Source organism: Larus michahellis, chromosome 5, assembly GCF_964199755.1.
Source record: "Larus michahellis chromosome 5, bLarMic1.1, whole genome shotgun sequence".
In the NCBI taxonomy this organism is placed as follows: Eukaryota; Metazoa; Chordata; class Aves; order Charadriiformes; family Laridae; genus Larus; species Larus michahellis.
This window is the reverse complement of record NC_133900.1, coordinates 232157-252524: the sequence shown is the minus strand read 5'-3', so window position 1 is coordinate 252524 and position 20368 is coordinate 232157. Positions and strand designations below refer to the sequence as shown.

General features: G+C 64.6%; 1 long non-coding RNA gene across 1 annotated transcript; it reads left to right on the top strand.

Annotated features, from left to right (window-relative positions):
• The first annotated feature begins 16935 nt into the window (after positions 1-16935).
• On the top strand, positions 16936-20044 carry LOC141743749 (uncharacterized). Its single transcript, XR_012587189.1, has 3 exons — positions 16936-17582; positions 18622-18721; positions 19822-20044. It is a non-coding gene; the product is annotated as an uncharacterized LOC141743749 (long non-coding RNA).
• The last annotated feature ends 324 nt before the right edge of the window (positions 20045-20368 follow it).

Here is a 20368-nt window from a genome sequence, read left to right as displayed (position 1 = left end):
CCGAAGCATTTTCCGGTAGGGCCGCGGCTCTGGCGACAGCTCCCACGCCTTAAGAGCCAGGAGGGAAAGCCGTGCCTCATTGGAAAGCTCTTTGGCAGCCGCTCGCGTGGCCCCACAGCCCGTGGAGCTGCGGGCTTTGCGGCGGCCGTCAGCCTCGGCGCCACCGGCACCCACCTGGCGCCGCCGCGCCAGCCTGCGAAGCATTTTCCGGTAGGGCCGCGGCTCTGGCCACAGCTCCCCCGCCCGAAGACCCAGGAGGGAAAGCCGTGCCTCGTTGGAAAGCTCTTTGGTAGCCGCTCGCGCGGCCCCACAGCCCGTGGGGCTGCGGGCTTTGCGGCGGCCGTCAGCCTCGGCGCCACCGGCGCCTACGTGGCGCCGCCGCGCCAGCCTGCGAAGCATTTTCCGGTAGGGCTGCGGCTCTGGCCAGAGCTCCCACGCCCGAAGAGCCAGGAGGGAAAGCCGTGCCTCGTTAGAAAGCTCTTTGGCAGCCGCTCGCGTGGCCCCACAGCCCGTGGGGCTGCGGGGTTTGCGGCGGCCGTCAGCCTCGGACCCACCGGCGCCCACCTGGCGCCGCCGCGCCAGCCCCCGAAGCATTTTCCGGTAGGTTCGCGGCTCTGGCCACAGCTCCCACGCCCGAAGAGCCAGGAGGGAAAGCCGTGCCTCGTTGGAAAGCTCTTTGGCAGACGCTCGCGTGGCCCCACAGCCCGTGGGGCTGCGGGCTTTCTGGCGGCCGTCAGCCTCGGCGCCACCGGCGCCCACCTGGCGCCGCCGCGCCAGCCCCCGAAGCATTTTCCGGTAGGGCCGCGGATCTGGCGACAGCTCCCACGCCTGAAGAGCCAGTAGGGAAAGCCGTGCCTCATTGGAAAGCTCTTTGGCAGCCGCTCGCGTGGCCCCACAGCCCGTGGAGCTGCGGGCTTTGCGGCGGCTGTCAGCCTCGGCGCCACCGGCGCCCACGTGGCGCCGCCGCGCCAGCCCCTGAAGCATTTTCCGGTAGGGTCGCGGCTCTGGCCACAGCTCCCATGTCCGAAGAGCCAGGAGGGAAAGCCGTGCCTCGTTTGAAAGCTCTTTGGCAGCCGCTCGCGTGGCCCCACAGCCCGTGGGGCTGCGGGCTTTGCGGCGGCCGTCATCCTCGGCGCCACCGGCGCCTACATAGCGCTGCCGCACCAGCCTGCGAAGCATTTTCCGGTAGGGCCGCGGCTCTGGCCACAGCTCCCACGCCCGAAGAGCCAGGAGGGAAAGCCGTGCCTCGTTGGAAAGCTCTTTGGCAGCCGCTCGCGTGGCCCCACAGCCCGTGGGGCTGCAGGCTTTCTGGCGGCCGTCAGCCTCGGCGCCACCGGCCCCTACGTGGCGCCGCCGCACCAGCCCCCGAAGCATTTTCCGGTGGGGCCGCGTCTCTGGCCACAGCTCCCACGCCCGAAGAGCCAGGAGGGAAAGCCGTGCCTTGTTGGAAAGCTCTTTGGCAGCCGCTCGCGTGGCCCCACAGCCCGTGGGGCTGCGGGCTTTCCGGCGGCCGTCAGCCTCGGCGCCACCGGCGCCCACCTGGCGCCGCCGAACCAGCCCGCGAACCATTTTCCGGTAGGGCCGCGGCTCTGGCCACAGCTCCCACGCCCGAAGAGCCAGGAGGGAAAGCCGTGCCTCGTTGGAAAGCTCTTTGGCAGCCGCTCGCGTGGCCCCACAGCCCGTGGGGCCGCGGGCTTTGCTGCGGCCGTCAGCCTCGGCGCCACCGGCGCCTACGTGGCGCCGCCGCGCCAGCCCGCGAAGCATTTTCCAGTAGGGCCGCGGCTCTGGCCACAGCTCCCACGCCCGAGGAGCCAGGAGGGAAAGCCGTGCCTCGTTGGAAAGCTCTTTGGCAGCCGCTCGTATGGCCCCACAGCCCGTGGGGCTGCGGGCTTTCCGGCGGCCATCAGTCTCGGCGCCACCGGCGCCCACCTGGTGCCACCACGCCAGCCTGCGAAGCATTTTCCGGTAGGGCCGCGGCTCTGGCCACAGCTCCCATGCCCGAAGAGCCAGGAGGGAAAGCCGTGCCTCGTTGGAAAGCTCTTTGCAGCCGCTCACGTGGCCCCACAGCCCGTGGGGCTGCGTGCTTTCCGACGGCCGTCAGCCTCGGCGCCACCGGCGCCTACATAACGCTGCCCCACCAGCCCCCGAAGCATTTTCCGGTAGGGCCGCGGCTCTGGCCACAGCTCCCACGCCCGAAGAGCCAGGAGGGAAAGCCGTGCCTCCTAGGAAAGCTCTTTGGCAGCCGCTCGCGTGGCCCCACAGCCCGTGGGGCTGCGGGCTTTCCGGCGGCCGTCAGCCTCGGCGCCACCGGCGCCCACCTGGCGCCGCCGTGCCAGCCCCCGAAGCATTTTCCGGTAGGGCCACGGCTCTTGTCACAGGTCCCACGCCCGAAGAGCCAGGAGGGAAAGCCGTGCCTCATTGGAAAGCTCTTTGGCAGCCGCTCGCGTGGCCCCACAGCCCATGGGGCTGCTGGCTTTGCGGCGGCCGTCAGCCTCTGCACCACCGGCGCCCACCTGGCGCCGCCGTGCCAGCCTGCGAAGCATTTTCCGGTAGGGCCACGGCTCTTGTCACAGGTCCCACGCCCGAAGAGCCAGCAGGGAGAGCCGTGCCTCGTTGGAAAGCTCTTTGGCAGCCGCTCGCGTGGCCCCACAGCCCGTGGGGCTGCGGGCTTTCCGACGGCCGTCAGCCTCGGCGCCACCGGCGCCCACCTGGCGCCGCCGCGCCACACCCTGAAGCATTTTCCGGTAGGGAGGCGGCTGTGGCCACAGCTCCCACGCCTGAAGAGCCAGGAGGGAAAGCCGTGCCTCGTTGGAAAGCTCTTTGGCAGCCGCTCGCGTGGCCCCACAGCCCGTGGGGCTGCGGGCTTTGCGGCGGCCGTCAGCCTCGGCGCCACCGGCGCCCACCTGGCGCCGCCGTGCCAGCCTGCGAAGCATTTTCCGGTAGGGCCACGGCTCTTGTCACAGCTCCCATGCCCGAAGAGCCAGGAGGGAAAGCCGTGCCTCGTTGGAAAGCTCTTTGGCAGCAGCTCGCGTGGCCCCACACACCGTGGGGCTGCAGGCTTTCTGGCGGCCGTCAGCCTCAGCGCCACCGGCGCCCACCTGGCGCCGCTGCGCCAGCCTGCGAAGCATTTTCCGGTAGGGCCGCGGCTCTGGCCACAGCTCCCACGCCCGAAGAGCCAGGAGGGAAAGCCGTGCCTCCTTGGAAAGCTCTTTGGCAGCCGCTCGCGTGGCCCCACAGCCCGTGGGGCTGCGGGCTTTCCGGCGGCCGTCAGCCTCGGCGCCACCGGCGCCCACCTGGCGCCGCCGCGCCAGCCCCCGAAGCATTTTCCGGTAGGGTCGCGGCTCTGGCCACAGCTCCCACGCCCGAAGAGCCAGGAGGGAATGCCGTGCCTTGTTGGAAAGCTGCTTGGCAGCCGCTCGCGTGGCCCCACAGCCCGTGGGGCTGCGGGCTTTCCGGCGGCCGTCAGCCTCGGCGCCACCGGCGCCCACATGGCGCCGCCGCGCCAGCCTGCGAATCATTTTCCGGTAGGGCCGCTGCTCTGGCCACAGCTCCCACGCCTGAAGAGCCAGGAGGGAAAGCCGTGCCTCGTTGGAAAGCTCTTTGGCAGCCGCTCGCGTGGCCCCACAGCCCGTGGGGCTGCGGGCTTTCCGGCGGCCGTCAGCCTCGGCGCCACCAGCGCCCACCTGGCGGCGCCGCGCCCGCCTGCGAAGCATTTTCCGGTAGGGCCGCGGCTCTGGCCACAGCTCCCACGCCCGAAGAGCCAGGAGGGAAAGCCGTGCCTCCTTGGAAAGCTCTTTGGCAGCCGCTCGCGTGGCCCCACAGCCCGTGGGGCTGCGGACTTTCCGGCGGCCGTCAGCCTCGGCGCCACCGGCGCCCACCTGGCGCCGCCGCGCCACACCCTGAAGCGTTTTCCGGTAGGGAGGCGGCTGTGGCCACAGCTCCCACGCCTGAAGAGCCAGGAGGGAAAGCCGTGCCTCGTTGGAAAGCTCTTTGGCAGCCGCTCGCGTGGCCCCACAACCCGTGGGGCTGCGGGCTTTGCGGCGGCCGTCATCCTCGGCGCCACCGGCGCCCATGTGGCGCCACCGCGCCAGCCTGCGAAGCATTTTCCGGTAGGGCCGCGGCTCTGGCCACAGCTCCCACCGCCCGAAGAGCCAGGAGGGAAAGCCGTGCCTCGTTGGAAAGCTCTTTGGCAGACGCTCGCGTGGCCCCACAGCCCGTGGGGCTGCCAGCTTTCCGGCGGCTGTCATCCTCGGCGCCACCGACGCCCACGTGGCGCCGAGGCGCCAGCCTGCGAAGCATTTTCTGGTAGGGCCGCGGCTCTGGCCACAGCTCCCACGCCCGTAGAGCCAGGAGGGAAAGCCGTGCCTCGTTGGAAAGCTCTTTGGCAGCCGCTCGCGTGGCCCCACAGCCCGTGGGGCTGCGGGCTTTCCGGCGGCCGTCAGCCTCGGCGCCACCGGCGCCCACCTGGCGCCGCCGCGCCAGCCTGCGAAGCATTTTCCGGTAGGGCCGCGGTTCTGTCCACAGCTCCCACGCCCGAAGAGCCAGGAGGGAAAGCCGTGCCTCGTTGGAAAGCTCTTTGGCAGCCGCTCGCGTGGCCCCACAGCCCGTGGGGCTGCGGGCTTTTCGGCGGCCGTCAGCCTCGGCGCCACCAGTGTCCACCTGGCGCCGCCGCGCCAGCCTGCAAAGCATTTTCCGGTAGGGCCGCGGCTCTGGCCACAGCTCCCACGCCCGAAGAGCCAGGAGGGAAAGCCGTGCCTCATTGGAAAGCTCTTTGGCAGCCGCTCGCGTGGCCCCACAGCCCGTGGGGCTGCGGGCTTTGCGGCAGCTGTCAGCCTCGGCGCCACCGACGCCCACGTGGCGCCGCCGCGCCAGCCCCCGAAGCATTTTCCGGTAGGGCCGCGGCTCTGTCCACAGCTCCCACGCCCGAAGAGCCAGGAAGGAAAGCCGTGCCTCGTTGGAAAGCTCTTTGGCAGCCGCTCGCGTGGCCCCACAGCCCGTGGGGCTGCGGGCTTTCCGGCGGCCGTCAGCCACGGTGCCACTGGTGCCCACCTGGCGCCACAGCACCAGCCTGCGAAGCATTTTCCAGTAGGGCCGCGGCTCTGGCCACAGCTCCCACGCCCGAAGAGCCAGGAGGGAAAGCCGTGCCTCGTTGGAAAGCTCTTTGGCAGCCGCTCGCATGGCCCCACAGCCCGTGGGGCTGCCGGCTTTCCGGCGGCTGTCAGCCTCGGCGCCACCGACGCCCACGTGGCCCCGCCGCGCCAGCCTGCGAAGCATTTTCCGGTAGGGCCGCGGCTCTGGCCACAGCTCCCACGCCCGAAGAGCCAGGAGGGAAAGCCGTGCCTCGTTGGAAAGCTCTTTGGCAGCCGCTCGCGTGGCCCCACAGCCCGTGGGGCTACGGGCTTTCCGGCGGCCGTCAGCCTCGGCGTCACCGGCGCCCACGTGGCGCCGCCGCGCCAGCCCCCGCAGCATTTTCCGGTAGGGCCGCGGCTCTGGCCACAGCTCCCACGCCCGAAGAGCCAGGAGGGAAAGCCGTGCCTCGTTGGAAAGCTCTTTGGCAGCCGCTCGCGTGGCCCCACAGCCCGTGGGGCTGCGGCTTTCCGGCGGCCGTCAGCCTCGGCGCCACCGGCGCCCACCTGGCGCCGCCGCGCCAGCCCCCGAAGCATTTTCCGGTAGGGCCGCGGCTCTGGCCACAGCTCCCACGCCCGAAGAGCCAGGAGGGAAAGCCGTGCCTCGTTGGAAAGCTCTTTGGCAGACGCTCGCGTGGCCCCACAGCCCGTGGGGCTGCCAGCTTTCCGGCGGCTGTCAGCCTCGGCGCCACCGACGCCCACGTGGCGCCGAGGCGCCAGCCTGCGAAGCATTTTCTGGTAGGGCCGCGGCTCTGGCCACAGCTCCCACGCCCGTAGAGCCAGGAGGGAAAGCCGTGCCTCGTTGGAAAGCTCTTTGGCAGCCGCTCGCGTGGCCCCACAGCCCGTGGGGCTGCGGGCTTTCCGGCGGCCGTCAGCCTCGGCGCCACCGGCGCCCACCTGGCGCCGCCGCGCCAGCCTGCGAAGCATTTTCCGGTAGGGCCGCGGTTCTGTCCACAGCTCCCACGCCCGAAGAGCCAGGAGGGAAAGCCGTGCCTCGTTGGAAAGCTCTTTGGCAGCCGCTCGCGTGGCCCCACAGCCCGTGGGGCTGCGGGCTTTGCGGCGGCCGTCAGCCTTGGTGCCACTGGTGCCCACCTGGCGCCACCGCGCCAGCCTGCGAAGCATTTTCCGGTAGGGCCGCGGCTCTGTCCACAGCTCCCACGCCCGAAGAGCCAGGAGAGAAAGCCGTGCCTCGTTAGAAAGCTCTTTGGCAGCCGCTCGCGTGGCCCCACAGCCCGTGGGGCTGCAGGCTTTGCGGCGGCCGTCAGCCTCGGCGCCACCGGCGCCCACCTGGCGCCGCCGTGCCAGCCTGCGAAGCATTTTCCGGTAGGGCCGCGGCTCTGGCCACAGCTCCCACGCCCGAAGAGCCAGGAGGGAAAGCCGTGCCTCGTTGGAAAGCTCTTTGACAGCCGCTCACGTGGCCCCACAGCCCGTGGGGCTGCGGGCTTTCCGGCGGCCGTCAGCCTCGGCGCCACCGTCGTCCACGTGGCGCCGCCGCGCCAGCCCCCGAAGCATTTTCCGGTAGGGCTGCGGCTCTGGCCACAGCTCCCACGCCCGAAGAGCCAGGAGGGAAAGCCGTGCCTCCTTGGAAAGCTCTTTGGCAGCCGCTCGCGTGGCCCCACAGCCCGTGGGGCTACGGGCTTTCCGGCGGCCGTCAGCCTCGGCACCACCGGCGCCCACGTGGTGCCGCCGCGCTAGCCTGCGAAGCATTTTCTGGTAGGGCCGCGGCTCTGGCCACAGCTCCCACGCCCGTAGAGCCAGGAGGAAAAGCCGTGCCTCGTTGGAAAGCTCTTTGGCAGCCGCTCGCGTGGCCCCACAGCCCGTGGGGCTGCGGGCTTTCCGGCGGCCATCAGCCTCGGCACCACCGGCGCCCACGTGGCGCCGCCGCGCCAGCCTGCGAAGCATTTTCCGGTAGGGCCGCGGCTCTGGCGACAGCTCCCACGCCCGTAGAGCCAGGAGGGAAAGCCGTGCCTCGTTGGAAAGCTCTTTGGCAGCCGCTCGCGTGGCCCCACAGCCCGTGGGGCTGCGGCTTTCCGGCGGCCGTCAGCCTCGGCGCCACCGGCGCCCACCTGGCGCCGCCGCGCCAGCCCCCGAAGCATTTTCCGGTAGGGCCGCGGCTCTGGCCACAGCTCCCACGCGCGAAGAGCCAGGAGGGAAAGCCGTGCCTCATTGGAAAGCTCTTTGGCAGCCGCTCGCGTGGCCCCACAGCCCGTGGGGCTGCGGGCTTTCTGGCAGACGTCAGCCTCGGCGCCACCGGCGCCTACGTGGCGCCGCCGCACCAGCCCCCGAAGCATTTTCCGGTACGGCCGCTTCTCTGGCCACAGCTCCCACGCCCGAAGAGCCAGGATGGAAAGCCGTGCCTCGTTGGAAAGCTCTTTGGCAGCCGCTCGCGTGGCCCCACAGCCCGTGGGGCTGCGGGCTTTCCGGCGGCCGTCAGCCTCGGTGCCACTGGTGCCCACCTGGCGCCGCCGCGCCAGCCTGCGAAGCATTTACTGGTAGGGCCGCGGCTCTGGCCACAGCTCCCACGCCCGAAGAGCCAGGAGGGAAAGCCGTGCCTCGTTGGAAAGCTCTTTGGCAGACGCTCGCGTGGCCCCACAGCCCGTGGGGCTGCCAGCTTTCCGGCGGCTGTCATCCTCGGCGCCACCGACGCCCACGTGGCGCCGAGGCGCCAGCCTGCGAAGCATTTTCTGGTAGGGCCGCGGCTCTGGCCACAGCTCCCACGCCCGTAGAGCCAGGAGGGAAAGCCGTGCCTCGTTGGAAAGCTCTTTGGCAGCCGCTCGCGTGGCCCCACAGCCCGTGGGGCTGCGGGCTTTCCGGCGGCCGTCAGCCTCGGCGCCACCGGCGCCCACCTGGCGCCGCCGCGCCAGCCTGCGAAGCATTTTCCGGTAGGGCCGCGGTTCTGTCCACAGCTCCCACGCCCGAAGAGCCAGGAGGGAAAGCCGTGCCTCGTTGGAAAGCTCTTTGGCAGCCGCTCGCGTGGCCCCACAGCCCGTGGGGCTGCGGGCTTTTCGGCGGCCGTCAGCCTCGGCGCCACCAGTGTCCACCTGGCGCCGCCGCGCCAGCCTGCAAAGCATTTTCCGGTAGGGCCGCGGCTCTGGCCACAGCTCCCACGCCCGAAGAGCCAGGAGGGAAAGCCGTGCCTCATTGGAAAGCTCTTTGGCAGCCGCTCGCGTGGCCCCACAGCCCGTGGGGCTGCGGGCTTTGCGGCAGCTGTCAGCCTCGGCGCCACCGACGCCCACGTGGCGCCGCCGCGCCAGCCCCCGAAGCATTTTCCGGTAGGGCCGCGGCTCTGTCCACAGCTCCCACGCCCGAAGAGCCAGGAAGGAAAGCCGTGCCTCGTTGGAAAGCTCTTTGGCAGCCGCTCGCGTGGCCCCACAGCCCGTGGGGCTGCGGGCTTTCCGGCGGCCGTCAGCCACGGTGCCACTGGTGCCCACCTGGCGCCACAGCACCAGCCTGCGAAGCATTTTCCAGTAGGGCCGCGGCTCTGGCCACAGCTCCCACGCCCGAAGAGCCAGGAGGGAAAGCCGTGCCTCGTTGGAAAGCTCTTTGGCAGCCGCTCGCATGGCCCCACAGCCCGTGGGGCTGCCGGCTTTCCGGCGGCTGTCAGCCTCGGCGCCACCGACGCCCACGTGGCCCCGCCGCGCCAGCCTGCGAAGCATTTTCCGGTAGGGCCGCGGCTCTGGCCACAGCTCCCACGCCCGAAGAGCCAGGAGGGAAAGCCGTGCCTCGTTGGAAAGCTCTTTGGCAGCCGCTCGCGTGGCCCCACAGCCCGTGGGGCTACGGGCTTTCCGGCGGCCGTCAGCCTCGGCGTCACCGGCGCCTACGTGGCGCCGCCGCGCCAGCCCCCGCAGCATTTTCCGGTAGGGCCGCGGCTCTGGCCACAGCTCCCACGCCCGAAGAGCCAGGAGGGAAAGCCGTGCCTCGTTGGAAAGCTCTTTGGCAGCCGCTCGCGTGGCCCCACAGCCCGTGGGGCTGCGGCTTTCCGGCGGCCGTCAGCCTCGGCGCCACCGGCGCCCACCTGGCGCCGCCGCGCCAGCCCCCGAAGCATTTTCCGGTAGGGCCGCGGCTCTGGCCACAGCTCCCACGCCCGAAGAGCCAGGAGGGAAAGCCGTGCCTCGTTGGAAAGCTCTTTGGCAGACGCTCGCGTGGCCCCACAGCCCGTGGGGCTGCCAGCTTTCCGGCGGCTGTCAGCCTCGGCGCCACCGACGCCCACGTGGCGCCGAGGCGCCAGCCTGCGAAGCATTTTCTGGTAGGGCCGCGGCTCTGGCCACAGCTCCCACGCCCGTAGAGCCAGGAGGGAAAGCCGTGCCTCGTTGGAAAGCTCTTTGGCAGCCGCTCGCGTGGCCCCACAGCCCGTGGGGCTGCGGGCTTTCCGGCGGCCGTCAGCCTCGGCGCCACCGGCGCCCACCTGGCGCCGCCGCGCCAGCCTGCGAAGCATTTTCCGGTAGGGCCGCGGTTCTGTCCACAGCTCCCACGCCCGAAGAGCCAGGAGGGAAAGCCGTGCCTCGTTGGAAAGCTCTTTGGCAGCCGCTCGCGTGGCCCCACAGCCCGTGGGGCTGCGGGCTTTTCGGCGGCCGTCAGCCTCGGCGCCACCAGTGTCCACCTGGCGCCGCCGCGCCAGCCTGCAAAGCATTTTCCGGTAGGGCCGCGGCTCTGGCCACAGCTCCCACGCCCGAAGAGCCAGGAGGGAAAGCCGTGCCTCATTGGAAAGCTCTTTGGCAGCCGCTCGCGTGGCCCCACAGCCCGTGGGGCTGCGGGCTTTTCGGCGGCCGTCAGCCTCGGCGCCACCAGTGTCCACCTGGCGCCGCCGCGCCAGCCTGCAAAGCATTTTCCGGTAGGGCCGCGGCTCTGGCCACAGCTCCCACGCCCGTAGAGCCAGGAGGGAAAGCCGTGCCTCCCTGGAAAGCTCTTTGGCAGCCGCTCGCGTGGCCCCACAGCCCGTGGGGCTGCGGGCTTTCCGGCGGCCGTCAGCCACGGTGCCACTGGTGCCCACCTGGCGCCACAGCACCAGCCTGCGAAGCATTTTCCAGTAGGGCCGCGGCTCTGGCCACAGCTCCCACGCCCGAAGAGCCAGGAGGGAAAGCCGTGCCTCGTTGGAAAGCTCTTTGGCAGCCGCTCGCGTGGCCCCACAGCCCGTGGGGCTGCCGCCTTTCCGGCGGCTGTCAGCCTCGGCGCCACCGACGCCCACGTGGCCCCGCCGCGCCAGCCTGCGAAGCATTTTCCGGTAGGGCCGCGGCTCTGGCCACAGCTCCCACACCCGAAGAGCCAGGAGGGAAAGCCGTGCCTCGTTGGAAAGCTCTTTGGCAGCCGCTCACGTGGCCCCACAGCCCGTGGGGCTGCGGGCTTTGCGGCGGCCGTCAGCCTTGGTGCCACTGGTGCCCACCTGGCGCCGCCGTGCCAGCCTGCGAAGCATTTTCCGGTAGGGCCGCGGCTCTGTCCACAGCTCCCACGCCCGAAGAGCCAGGAGAGAAAGCCGTGCCTCGTTAGAAAGCTCTTTGGCAGCCGCTCGCGTGGCCCCACAGCCCGTGGGGCTGCAGGCTTTGCGGCGGCCGTCAGCCTCGGCGCCACCGGCGCCCACCTGGCGCCGCCGTGCCAGCCTGCGAAGCATTTTCCGGTAGGGCCGCGGCTCTGGCCACAGCTCCCACGCCCGAAGAGCCAGGAGGGAAAGCCGTGCCTCGTTGGAAAGCTCTTTGACAGCCGCTCACGTGGCCCCACAGCCCGTGGGGCTGCGGGCTTTCCGGCGGCCGTCAGCCTCGGCGCCACCGTCGTCCACGTGGCGCCGCCGCGCCAGCCCCCGAAGCATTTTCCGGTAGGGCTGCGGCTCTGGCCACAGCTCCCACGCCCGAAGAGCCAGGAGGGAAAGCCGTGCCTCCTTGGAAAGCTCTTTGGCAGCCGCTCGCGTGGCCCCACAGCCCGTGGGGCTACGGGCTTTCCGGCGGCCGTCAGCCTCGGCACCACCGGCGCCCACCTGGCGCCGCTGCGCCAGCCCCCGAAGCATTTTCCGGTAGGGCCGCGGCTCTGGCCACAGCTCCCACGCCCGAAGAGCCAGGAGGAAAAGCCGTGCCTCGTTGGAAAGCTCTTTGGCAGCCGCTCGCGTGGCCCCACAGCCCGTGGGGCTGCGGGCTTTGCGGCGGCCGTCAGCCTCGGCGCCACCGACGCCCACGTGGCGCCGCCGCGCCAGCCTGCGAAGCATTTTCCGGTAGGGCCGCGGCTCTGGCCACAGCTCCCACGCCCGAAGAGCCAGGAGGGAAAGCCGTGCCTCGTTGGAAAGCTCTTTGGCAGCCGCTCGCGTGGCCCCACAGCCCATGGGGCTGCGGGCTTTGCGGCGGCCGTCAGCCTCGGCGCCACCGACGCCCACGTGGCGCCGCCGCGCCAGCCTGCGAAGCATTTTCCGGTAGGGCCGCGGCTCTGGCCACAGCTCCCACGCCCGAAGAGCCAGGAGGGAAAGCCGTGCCTCCTTGGAAAGCTCTTTGGCAGCCGCTCGCGTGGCCCCACAGCCCGTGGGGCTGCGGGCTTTCCGACGGCCGTCAGCCTCGGCGCCACCGGCGCCCACCTGGCGCCGCCGCGCCAGCCTGCGAAGCATTTTCCGGTAGGGCCGCGGCTCTGGCCACAGCTCCCACGCCCGAAGAGCCAGGAGGGAAAGCCGTGCCTCGTTGGAAAGCTCTTTGGCAGCCGCTCGCGTGGCCCCACAGCCCGTGGGGCTGCGGGCTTTGCGGCGGCCGTCAGCCTCGGCGCCACCGGCGCCCACCTCTTGCTGCAGCACCAGCCTACGAAGCATTTTCCGGTAGGGCCGCGGCTCTGGCCACAGCTCCCACGCCCAAAGAGCCAGGAGGGAAAGCCGTGCCTCGTTGGAAAGCTCTTTGGCAGCCGCCCGCGTGGCCCCACAGCCCGTGGGGCTGCGGGCTTTGCGGCGGCCGTCAGCCTCTGCGCCACCGGCGCCCACCTCTTGCTGCACAACCAGCCTGCGAAGCATTTTCCGGTAGGGCCGCGGCTCTGGCCACAGCTCCCACGCCCGAAGAGCCAGGAGGGAAAGCCGTGCCTCCTTGGAAAGCTCTTTGGCAGCCGCTCGCGTGGCCCCACAGCCCGTGGGGCTGCGGGCTTTCAGGCGGCCGTCAGCCTCGTCGCCACCGGTGCCCACCTGGCGCCGCCGCGCCAGCCTGTGAAGCATTTTCCGGTAGGGCCGTGGCTCTATTTCTCTAATTCTCTCTAATTCTCGGGATGCGTTAAAAAAATGGGAAAACCTGTAACTGCGGGCGTGAGGCGTCGGGACAGACCGAAATCTCTCATTTATACGTAAGGAATGTGTGTATTGAGAAATAATATTCGTTGGTGGGTGTGAAATAAGTTGAAAATAAAAACCTCCGTCTCTGAGGACTCGCTGATTCTGTGCTTCTGCGTTACACAAAACGTCCCAGAATATAAAAGTACTTAAAAAATGCATTTACAGAAAGGTTTTAGTGTCAGAACAGACGGGTGAGACGGCGGCCTGCGCGGACGTACGTGTTTAGGCAGATTCTCCGCGTAAGAGTGAACAGAAAACACAAATTACAGATATAACGTTTGTGTAAAATACAGATACAGCGTTTGTGTAAAATATAGATGTAACGTTTGTGTAAAATACAGATATAATATATGTATAAAACACAGATTAACGTTTGTGTAAAATACAGATATAATATATGTATAAAACACAGATTAACGTTTGTGTAAAGGGCGGCGCGACTGCGGGGGCCGGGGCTGCAGCTGGGCTCGTGCAGCCGGAAAGGAAAACAAAAAAAAAATGGGGAAAAAACCCCCATAATTCATGCGGGAAAAGGCCCAAATCCCCGATTCTCCCGTTCCGGCGGACGAGGCCCCCCCCCGCCCCCCCCCCTCCGGCCCCGCCGCCCCGCGCGGGGCGATGCCGCGTCCCCGGGGCTGGTTGCGGGGGGCAAGGCCGCGCTGGGCGGGTCCGGGGCGCGGCGGCGGCGGCTGCAGAGAGGCCGCGGGGCCCGGCGGCGCTGAGGGGCCGCGGGCGGCGGCGGCGCGTGGGAGCGGCGGGACCGAGGGCAGGTCCTGTGGGGGGGGGGGGGGGCGGGGGGAGCGGCGCGTGCGCTGTGGCCCCGCCTCCCGCCCTCCCCGGCCCCGCCCCCGGCAGCCCCGGCCACGCCCCCCGCGCCCCTCGGCCCCGCCCCTCGGCTCCGCAGCGCGTGCGCATGCGCGGCTTCGCGGCTGCCCGGTCCGGCACCTGTCCCGAGAGAGCGGCGGCTGGAGGCCGAACCGGGACCGCCGGGGCACCGGCGAGCTCTGCGCCACCTGGAGCGGCATCGGTGCTGCCCGCCCGGCCCCGAGAGCGGCCGTCGGCCCTCCAGTAATCGGCTCTTAACGCGTTAACGCGCCCCCGGCGGTGCCCGGCAGTTTTCCGGGCGTCCATCTCCATGGCCCCGCGGTCCTCAAGGACCCCGGAAGTGCCCCCTCAGTCAGCCGACGCGCGTCTCTATCGCACTTTAGTCCTCCAGGCGTCCCTTCAGTCAGCCGACGAGCGTCTCTATGGCAGTTTAGTCCTCCGGGAACCCGGAAGTGCCCCCTCAGTCAGCCGACGCGCGTCTCTATGGCAGTTTAGTCCTCCAGGACCCCGGAAGTGCCCCCTCAGTCAGCCGACGCGCGTCTCTATGGCACTTTAGTCCTCCGTGAACCCGGAAGTGCCCCCTCAGTCAGCCGACGCGCGTCTCTATGGCAGTTTAGTCCTCCAGAAACTCGGAAGTGCCCCCTCAGTCAGCCGGCACGCGTCTCTATGGCAGTTTAGTCCTCCAGGGGCCCCCTCAGGCAGCCGACGCGCGTCTCTATGGCAGTTTAGTCCTCCAGGGGCCCCCTCAGGCAGCCGACGCGCGTCTCCGTGGTACTTTAGTCCTCCGGGAGCCCGGAAATGCCCATCAGTCTTCTGGGAATCCCATGATTCCAGCACTCTTTCCAGACCGCAAAGCGCGATGAACAGTTAACCACAAAAATATCCGAAGATCGCAAAAACAAAGCGACCCCTGCGGAACTCTCTTCTCCACAGCAACGACTGGACAGAAATCAACCCAAGGCGGTGAGAGAATCACCAGAGGCGAGTCCCAAAGGGACAGAAAAAGGGGTGGTGCTTCGCCTGCGGGGAACTTAAGGCAGGGGAAAAGCAGCTCCTGCTCCTGCGGCCGCCTTCGCGTCTCCTGGGGGTCGGCCCTGCCCCTTTCCCAGGGGATTGTGGGAAGGGCGGTGGGCGGGGCCCGAGGGCGGTGGGCGGGGCCCGGGGTACGTGAGCCCCCGCCCGGGCTCAGGAGCTCGTTCTGCTGCTGGGCCCCGGGGGGTCGGTGCTCTGCTGGGCCTTCGGTTGGCGGCAGCTCTGGGGCGGGCTCAGCTGTCTGGGGAGGCGCGTTTTGGCGTTTCGGGGGGCGGGGGTGAGAAGGGCTGAGCTGAGGCCTTCGGGAGCAGTAAACCTCCAGCCGCCTGTACGGCAGAAAGTTGGCTGGTCTGCTGCTTTTTTGTTTCCTTTTTCTCAGGTCAGTGACTTCGTGATGCGTGTTTGGGGGGTGCCCGGATGGTTTAACAGCGTGCTTTGCTTTGCTTTGTTCTAGGAGCACCGCGTTTTCCTAGAATTCCTGACTTCTTTGAAGATGGAACTGTGGGTTTTTCACCGGTTTTGCAGTAGGCTGTGTGAATTGCTGATATTGTTTCTCTTAATTGGGCTGACGACGAGATTATCTTGTAGGGGTTACGGCGAGCGTTTTGTATGCGGCTGCATATGGCACTAGCGTTTCTCAAGAAAGCAGCAGGGACGTAAGGCGTAGCGTCGCTCAGGGTGTGGCGTGGCTCGTCACCTTCCCCCATTGCCCGCGGAGTGCCACGGTGTCCCTCGCGTGTTTGCAGCTGGCAGCAAACTGGGTTCGTCAGTCTCTGTCGTGTCGGTTTTGCCTTTGGATCTGGGTGTCGACGGGGTCCGGTCTGTTCTAGTCTCTTGCAGTTGAGGCGAGCTGGACGGTGTGGAGGAGGAGCGCGGGACTGGTGATGTCGCGGAAACGCAATGGTAATTTTGTGTTTGTTGGTATCGTCGGTGCCATAAATAATTGTTGCGGCAGCCTCCGACTCTGGAATCGACGCGACGCAGGTGAGCGGATTGCCGTGGCACCTCTGAGGACGAGGGTGTTGTGGAAGAGGTTGACATCTACTGTCATGGCGGTCGCTGCTGGAGCTGTGCTTTCTCTTTGTTTTGCCGATGAAGAGGAACGTGGTGACTGCAGGAACGCCTCAGTTAGCTGTTTGTTGTGGGTTTTTTTCGTCAAGGATGAATTCAGGCCACTGGCCCTCCGAAAGCGAAGTAGAGGGACAGGCGCTGGAGGGGGCCAAGGTTGGCAGTTTCAGGGAGGAGTTTTCAAGTCAGGGTAGAGCAGAGGCGTATCCAGGAGCAGTGTCCTCTGCGCAGGTAAAGGGGGCGGGTTACTCTTCAGCACAAAGGTAGCGTGTGCTGGGCAGGGCAGTTCTGGCCCGCGTCTGTTGTGTTGTTTGTGTGGTGTGTTTTCTGTGTCTTAAACCTTCCTTGGGACTCAGTGTCCTCTTTCCACTTGAGGAGCGCGGTCTGTACTTCAGGCACCATCCCTAGAGCCTCGAATGCCTGTCCCCATTGGCATTGCCCCAGTCGGGGGCTGCTTTTCTTGCATCATAAGCTTAAAGCGTGGCTGGGTCTTTAGAAACTCGGAAGTTTCTGGACGGTCCTCATCTGCGGCGTTGTTCCTGGCTGCGGGAGCAGCCCTGTTCTCTAGCCACCCCTTTTCAGTGACTGCGACTTCTTCCCTGCATCCTTAAGTTCTTCGGTCTTGAAGACCGGCTTCCCGCGCATACACCTCCTCAGTCTGAGAGTCACTCGTTGTCCCGGGCCGTTGCGTTGTCGTCATTTCCTGGGCTTTCCCTCGAGCCTTCTCACGTCACCGCCATGGGCCCGCAGGTCTTCTTGCCTGACAATCCCTTACGTCGTCGGGGTGTCATCCTTCTTGCTGGGAGTTTTCTCTGATCCGCGAGGTGCGTTGTTTGTGGCGTTGTGTGTAGCGTTGGTCTGTGCTTGTGCGTGTTGGGCTCGAAGCTGCTCTGCCCGGTCGCGTAGAGTCAGGGGCAGGGGGAAGAGCAGCAGGACTCTATGGGTAATACGTTGACGTAACGAGACTGTTGAGGCCAAGGTGGCACAGTCAACTCCCATCAAGGAGCCACCAGCAGGTGGTGTGGGCAGCTCTTTAATTAAGGGGTTTTTTGGGATGAGCAGAGCTGTGTGGGAGGGGCTGTTCCGCAGTAGTGACGCAGACTGCGTCTCCGAGATGTTAAAGCCGCTTTGTGTGGGGTGTCATGTTTGTGTAGTTTGGTTTCTTTTTGATGTCAGGCGGCAATTGTACTCCAGATGGTATTTCTAAGTCAAAAGACGACCTTTTCCGGAGGGGGTGTGTGGGGTGTCACACTGGGTCCCCCCCAAAAATGCCTGAAAATTCATGGGGGGAATGTGTGTTTAAAAATAGAATAAAACCTGTCTATATGGGCGTGAGGCATTGAAATAAAGAAGATTTTCTCATTTTTACAGATATTGTAAAATATGAGTTTATGTGTATAAACTCGTTTTTGTTCTAGCTACTGAGATGTTAATTAGGGTGCTTTATGCAGGTTCAGGAAACACGTGACTTGTAATTCCATGCTTTTTTGTTGCTTTCTGTATTTTGGGACGCAAGTAGCGCTGTGGTGTAAAAAGTCAAAGCGAGATTATCAATATGACTTTAAATTGCCAGCAGTTTACAATAAATAACTTATTTCACAGGGGAAGATGTTTTTGAGGAAGTTTTCTCCTAGAATCTGGTTCTGTTTTGTTATTCGCTCCCATCCAGAAAGGGGTTCTGGCAGAAGGTCGTTCGTGCACACGCTCTCGCTAGAAATGAGGAACGACCCCGTAGTAACAGATTGTGTCTGGGTTTGTATTTTTTTTGTTTTGAAGGACACTCAAGTACATAAATTTTAATAATAATGTTACCATTGCATTGAATAAGCCACTTTCCCGTAGAGATAAGTCTGATGTTTATTTTTTTTCTGTCTCACCTCTCTCTAACTGCTCCCCTGGACACACCGTTGATGCAATGGGAGGAGCAGATGATGCTTTTTCTAGCAAGGGTCGCTCTCGCTCTTCACTACTTGTTAGATGGTAAAATTAAAGCAAATAACAACACCTGCTGCCCCTTCAGCTGCTTTTATGCTTCTGGGGGGCGGCCCCACCCTTTACCCAGGGGATTGTGGGAAAGGTGGTGGGCGGGGCCCGGGGTACATGAGCCACAGCTTCGGGTCAGGAGCTCGTTCTGCTGCTGGTCTTCTCCGGGGTCAGAGCTCTGGAGCTCCTTCGGTGTTGTCTTGGAGCTCGTGTGGCCGTTTGGGAAGGCTTGTTTTGGCGTTTGAACTAGCGTAGGTGAGACATCAGAGGTGAGACTCCTCAATGGAAGGGTGGTTGCCACAGAAAGTGGAGTTGTATGTTATCTTTTTTCTTTTTTTTCCCCCCCCCATATCTTTAGTTTCGTAGGGAGCATTTAGTTTGTTTAAATGGTTTAATAGTATGCGTCTCTTCTTTTTTTTCTTGCTTATGGCAGGTGGTGTGTGTTTTACTATAATTTCTGACTTCACTGAAGATAAAATGTTGTATTTTTTTCCAATTTTGATGTATGCTACGTTAGTTGGTGTTTTTGTTAGTCTTAATTGGGTGCGTTATGAGATACTGGAGCAGGATTTAGGGCAAGCGTTTTGTAGGTATCTATATATTGAGTTTGTTTTGAGAAAGCAGCAGGGATGTAACAGCAGGGATGGCTCATCATTTCCCCCCAGAGCACACAGGGCATCACGGTGGCCCTGAAGCTCTTGCAGGAGGCTACCGGTAGGTTCTGTAACTGTTTTCCTGGCTTTCCGGGTCTGTAGCAGAGCCCGGAGTCTCTGTGAAGGCAGAAGACGGGAGGTGTCTGCCACACACAGGGCTCAGAAGAGCAGGTCCCGAGGAGCGGTTGGAAAATCAGGGGCAGGAGTTGTGGGGGGGCAGTGGGTCTCCTTCCCTGACGGCTCAGGAGAAGGGAGGGAGTCTCTAAAGTTTTGGCATTAGGGGATGGCTGGGCAAGGGAGGCGGGTTCATGTGTCTTTCTCAAACCAGTCTTGTAGTTGGGTTTGGTTGTCGATGGTGTCTGGTCTGCTCTAGGCTCTCGCATTTGAGGCAAGACAGATGGTATCGAGGAGGAGCACGGGACTGGTGGGTTGGCAGAAGCGCGGTGGTCATGTTGTGTTTCTTGGTATCTTAGGTGCCGTGAATAACCGTCGCTGCAGCATCCCACTCTAGAATCGGCGCGGGGCAGGCAATCAGACTGCGTCAGCGTTCAGGAGGCTTGAGGGGTTTTGTGGAGGAGGTCGGCATCTCCCCTCGGGGCACTTATTGCTGGTGTTGGGGCTGCTCTTGCGATGACTTTTCCTTTTCCTTTTGCAGAGGAAGAGGAGTAAGCCGGTGACCGCAGGAACGTATCGGATGGTTGTGTCTTGTGGACTATGTCGAGGATGGAATCAGATGCTAGCCCTCCAAAAGCTAAGTTGAGAGACCAGCACCGGAGAGGGGCGGAGGCTGACAACTGTGTAATGGGGTCTTTGATGTTAGTGTAGGGGGGAGGGCTGTTCTGGGGCACAGTCTCCTTTGGGCAGGTAAATGACGTAGCTTACTGTCCGGTGTGATGTGAACGCAACCTGGGCAGGGCAGTTCCAGCCTGTGTGTGTTGTCGTGTCGTTCGTGTGGTCTGTGTTTTGCATCCTAGACCCTTTTTCTGGGTCTCGAGATCATCTTGAAGCTCCAGGAGCACGGAACGTGCATCGGGCGCCATCCTTATGGTGTCGAACGCCTGCACCCGTGGGCGTAGCACCAACCGTCTGCCTCTCTTCTTGCATTAGCATCTTAAAGCGTGCATCGGTCTTGCATCTTGGAACTTTCCGGATGGCCCACTTCAGTGACTGGGGCTTCTTCCCTGTGTCGTTATGCTCTTAGGTCTTGAAGCTGGGCTTCCTATGCGTCCATCTTGTCAGGCTCGACAGTCCCTCCTCAGGAACTGTGAAGTTCTACACTTGGTTTCAGGGGGTTCTGTGGAGCCTCTTCACATCGTCGCCATCACAGTGCCGCAGGTCGTCTTGCCCGACGGTGACTTTGGTCCCGGTGTCATCCCTCTTGCTGAGAGTTTTCTCTCATCCTTGAGGCGCGTCGTTTGTCGTGTTCTGTGTGGCGTCAGTCTGTGTGTGTCTGGCTCGGGGCTGCCCTGCCCGGGTGCGTAGCGTCCAGGGTAGGCAGAATCACGACGGCAGTCTGTAGTGAATATGAGGATCTGTCTAGACCCGGGCACAGGTTGCTCAGTCGTCTCGACTTGATTAGCTCTCGAGAGGCTGCGTGGACGGGTGTTTCATTAGCGGGCGCTGGCACAAGCGCAGCCAAGTTGGAGAGGGTGTTCGTGGCCAGTGAAGGGGACAGTATCTCAAAGATGGTAAGCCTGCGTTGTGTGGGGTGTAACGTTTGCAGGCGTCTCTTCTCTGGATGACAGGCTGTAGTTGGACTTATGTGAACAGGGTTCTTCAGTAGAAACAAGACCTTTGGAGTTAAGCTACTGCTCCGCATTGGGTAATGTTTGATGTTGTGTTGCTTTTTTTTCAGGTGCAGAGAGATGAGGTGGCCGGGGATATGCAGGGGAGCTGACGGGAGCGCAGGACGAAGGTGGCTGAGCCCGAGGTATTAAAGGGAAGATGTGACCGGCGGCTCCATGAATACATTTGGCCATTTCTTCTTTTTTTCGTGTGAATGTGAGGTTACGTAGCCATGTGTGGAAGTGCTGGTCTGAGGTACAACAGAACCGGTGTTGTTTGCAGTCACGTCACTTTGCAGGTAAGTCTCTTCCAATGAACTGAACTCTCTGAAGGTAATGACGTATTTTTCAGGTAGTATCTGCCTTCAGAGCGCCAAGAACTTATATTTACACTTAATGCGAAGGGATGCCGTGCAGAGAGGCTCTTGCTTATACTTATTCCTATAACAGCACAGCGCAGCTGACTTTTATATATGCCCCGTCGGAGGGTCGGAAGCAGAAAAGCGTAGAGGGGTTGCACCCATGGTGAAGAGTAGACGGGACCGGTGACCCGAATCTGACTGATGGGGTATCGCATCCCATCCTCATCACCCTCAGTATAAAAGCGGGGGGATCGAA